This window comes from Lygodium microphyllum, unplaced genomic scaffold (genome assembly GCF_053477565.2).
Source record: "Lygodium microphyllum isolate KBCC unplaced genomic scaffold, Lygodium_microphyllum_v1.1.10 scaffold_53, whole genome shotgun sequence".
Taxonomy (NCBI): domain Eukaryota; kingdom Viridiplantae; phylum Streptophyta; class Polypodiopsida; order Schizaeales; family Lygodiaceae; genus Lygodium; species Lygodium microphyllum.
The window spans coordinates 37,850-42,786 of record NW_028229536.1 but is presented as its reverse complement, the minus strand read 5'-3'; positions in this window follow the sequence as shown (position 1 = coordinate 42,786).

The following is a 4,937-nucleotide window of genomic DNA, read 5'->3' as shown; positions in this document are numbered from 1 at the left end:
TAAGCATCTCTAGAAAATCATCGCGGCAGAAACCATTGCTATTTGCATTGTTATTTATGCGACACAAATAGCAAATAAGCAATGAAAATAGCGATGCAGATAAAGCAAAGCTTTGCGACAAAAATAATAATGATAATAGCGATGTGCGTTGTAAATTAATGATGCAAATAGCAATGGTTATAGAGGGTAAAAAATTATGGTAGGAAAGCTTGCACCATGTGATGTATAATATTCTACAAAGCAATTACATGTTGGATACACAATGGTTGTCATCAAGACAAGTGGAAAAACTACTTAAACTCAAAAGACTGATAACTCATAGAATAAGTATAAGACTAGTGATGAAAACACAGGACGTTACATGGATCAATGGTGGAGAGGAGAGCCAAAAAAACATGAAAATCTATGTGTAAATATCACAAAGTACAATTTTATATAAAGGATGATAAGTATATCTAAGGAATACTACATGAAAGAGGCCTGAACAGATCCCAGGGAAAAAAAAAGAGATGATGTGCACTCCACGAATCCAAGCATGTGCTATAAATCCTTGCCATCTAAGAGCTCATCCTAACGCAAGGAAGCATCGAATGGACTCTATAAAATAAACAACTAGACATTAGTCCACTATACATACTACAACATAAAAGCAAAAAGCTAGTGACTACTAGAGACAAGAAAGATGATTGACTTACTGGGCTGTCGCACGCGTACAATCTATCAATAAGTGTAGTGAGACTGTGTCTCTCTGCATATCAAGCCTCTAAAACTATGGGATCGCAGTTTGTGATGGAGTGCTACAAAGAAAACAAAATACAATTGTTAGAAACACGATTGTTAGTACAAGTGATATTTCAAATAAGAAAGCAAAAAGAACCAAAAGAAAATTTATAAAGTCATGTAGATAAGTCTTGTGGCTGCCACTCCCCAAATGATGCACAACCCCTGCCTCCAATCATGCCCTTGCTACCTCTCGCTCTGCTACCATCATCTTAGAGAATATGTGGCCTCCTCCTTGAGTCTCCACCAATCCTTTACATCTAGTCACTTGGGCATTGAGGCACCACTCTTAGTGCCTTGCATGCTTCTAGTCGTCTATGTGAGATATATGCATGCATAGACTCCATCATCCAGTTAGTGGAAAATCCCTCTGCTGCTTTAGGTACCGGAAACTCCTCATGCAAGGATGACAATATATAGTCCTTTCTTCCCTCCGATATATTCTTCCAATGGTTTAGAATATTGTGCCTAAATACTTATTGATACAACTCTCTCATACAAGACATCACCCTCCTCTCCTCATCGTTCATGATCACATCATCTGACTTGTCATCTACAACATTGTATCAATACCCTACTAGTGTATGTCTAAGGTGTGTCGTCTCCCATCTGCAACCATGCTCCTAGGCATAACCACAAGACTCCTATATATATGGCATTCTTATGGGGGTAGTATCTCTCAGAGTAGCACCCATATAGGGGTGCCACCTGTGGATGGCTAAGAAAAACTCAGAGCCATTCGAGTAGATGCTTCTTATAGGTGTGAAAAATCCTAGAGATGACACTAGATTAATGAGACTAAGACAATGCATTAGTACATCCATAACACCCACTTGAGCCAACCTCTCTGGAACTTGTATTATCAGAGTGAGGAGTAACACCCCTATTTGGAACTAACTACAAGCTCACAACATCCACATCTCCCTAGCACCCCCCCAGAAGCACTCCCTCCATCCTCTAGGGCCAGTCTAGAGTATCAACCTTGTTTACTGAAAATTGAACCATTAGAGTGAATGATGTTAGCATAATCAATATAAGGATTTAAGTAAAGCACAATAATATAACTCTAAAAAAATGATGCTAATTAAAATGCATATTCCAAAGTACCCTTAAAAGTGAATCATAAAAAAATTGAGCAGGTGGATGCAAATATGGCATGGCATATGGCGCCATGTCAATCTCCTCGCACAACTCGGAGTAGATTGGAAGGTCTATAGATAGGTCACCGTAGAAGAAGAAGTCCATTTCATTCTCAGAAAATTCCTAGCCTCGTGTTTCTTCGTCTATGTTACCCGTGCCTATCTCCTCTACAAGCCCTCTTCACCCTCCATCCTTTCACAATATCAACCCCTTCATCTCTATACTCTCCTTATCTATGTTGGAAACATTGCTTTCATCATACACTCACACACTCTAAGGAGCTTATAGCACAACATACCACCATCGAGGTTGTCCGGGATTTGGATAAAGGTTACCTCTTCAATATCACATATAGGAGTGAATCAATATTTGTGACTATATTGTGTCATGAAATTTTTCAAAAAATAGGTCATGCACTTGTTCATAATGGCTCGACATAGGACAAACGTGTCACAGAGATCCATCCATCTTTTCTCAGAATTTATTTCTAGAAATGCAGATGGACCTAGCCGTATGGTTGCCCCAGCTCCTTCAAATATCACTTTAAACCACTGCATATCAAATATGATCATGGAGAAGCTATAGTAATTCAATGAGATAATACTTTACAAGTTTTCGAAATACTCCATCTCATCTACAATGATATCCTTGGCCTGTCGACTCTGTTGCTCGAACTTTTCCATGACACGACCAATCTATTATGGAGCACATTTTGTCGATGTGCTCAACATGAGAATATCACCCACATGACCATGCCAAATTATAGATTTTGTAATGTATAGTTAAATGGTTAGATTAGTTGTTGCACATAAAATCTAGATACGATAGCTTAAAAAACATGCAATCACCTTCACACTGCATCCCCTCAAGAATTCCCACTGCTCAGGTAGAGACCTCTACCCCTTTGCGAGAAGCAACAATCAAAGCTCCATATAACCATTGCATAGACATAAACTGTGAAATCTTCTCCATGCCCTTAGGAGATCAAATCAGTCAATGGCATATAGTGTATTGAGATTTCAATCAGGCTTCTTTGTGATGTTTTCTGACCTGCTCTTAGCTAGTGAGCCACTTCTCCATGGATGCATGATGCAACATACAAAAATGATTCACTTTTTCCTCCATGGCAGCATCCATCCTCTTTTCTACTTCATTTTCAACCATTACATCTTTGACCAGTCTATCATTGCAGTAATGTCTTTGACACTGGCCAACCTTTAGCCATGCTACCTTTTGGCCACGCTTTTTATCACACAAAGCCCTTTATGGTTTTCATGAAGCAATCTAAGAACATCCATTGCGTATGGATGGGTCTTGCAATCTTCACTTGCACCAAGACGTGAGTTTGTATCGTGAGAATGCTCATGGGTAGGTACTTCTCAAAGAGACAAACCACCATCTCCACTAATCCCTACCTTGAAAATTCAATAGAGGATGTCTTGTTCTCCTTCTCTGAGATCCATTGCACTAATTTGACAACCTATAAATTGCCTCGCATATTTTTGGAGTGAGGCATTGTGCGATCATGATCAGTACTGCAAATTGTCCCAAATAAAGAAGCATTACAAACGTTGAAACTAAATAGTAAAATATTAAGGCTACTTGCAACCAAGGTCAAGATAAACCTGACATATCTTATGCCAATCATGGGATTTGAGCCCTAATAGAGCTGGTTCTTCTTTAGAGAAAGCAAACTTGAGGAGGGAATGCATCATACCTATTGGGGTGTAGATAGACTTGATAGTTTGCTTCACAATGTGGTCATCTTTAGTGGATAGGACCCAAGGAGCATGAGGCAATTGCAAGGGACTATCAATGCTCGACTGTGGGGCCAAAGCATCTCCATCTTGCCTACCTCCTTCAAATCCATTCGTGCCCCTACAATGTCTCTCTTTCTTGTGATGTGGTCCCATAATAAGCTACCCACATTCTTGAAAATATGTATGGGATCCAACAAATGGTTGATCTATAAGTGGTTCCAATATAGAAACTCATAGAAAACCGACAACTGTCACATTCCACTTGGATGTGACTCCTTGTGGACCATTTTCAACTCATACTAGCTTTGGGCATTCATTCAGGCTAGAGGTCATCCTAGAAAGCCTTCTCTCAGTTCATGACTCTCTGATAAGAAAGCGACATGTCCTTAACATATGACCTTCTTCATGATCAGTGACCTTTGGGAGTCTAACGGTGGCCCAAATTGCGGCCCACACAATGAATATGCATGATAACATGAGATAACCAGACTTGTCACAACACCCCTATCTAGTCAACAAAAATTTTAACGAGCTATGTTAGATATCACCAAATGAGAATGAAACCCCACTTACCTAAGCACTCTCCCAATCTCAAAAAGTCATCCATGGTCCACATGAGAATGGCTCATATATTAGCAGATCATTGACCATTGTGCTTGCTGATGTCTTCCATAGCGACCCCCTCCTCCCATAAAATCTTGAGCTCATCAACTAATGAATAGAGGTAGACATCCATGTTCTTAACTTTGTAGGACCCAAGAACGAGCAAGCTAAGGATCAAATGTCATTTCTTCATAGAAAGCCATGGCGGGATATTGTAGTTAACAAGGACTACAAGTCACACACTATCAGAAGTTGAGTGGAGACCAAATGGATTCACGCCATCCGTAGCAAGACCAATTCGAAGATTCCTTGGCTCTCATTCAAAGCACGGAAAGGTGGAGTCAATTTGGGTCCATGAGTATAAAATTGTTGATACTCATTGGACTCCATATTTGAATCTATTCTACACATGCAACTTTGTCAATCTCGCCATGCCTGACATACAAAACATGTGATATTTTCGGAGGGGTTTTAGACGAAAGGTCATATCCACTGGAGATCAAAGAGAGAAGGAAGTAGAGAATAAGAGATAGAAGAGAAGAAAAAGAATAGACAAGAGGTACACAAGATAAAGATAAATCACAATGAATCAAAGGAGCATGTATTGATAGAACATACGAAGATAAACAAAATCCTTGTTTGGGGCTACGTAGA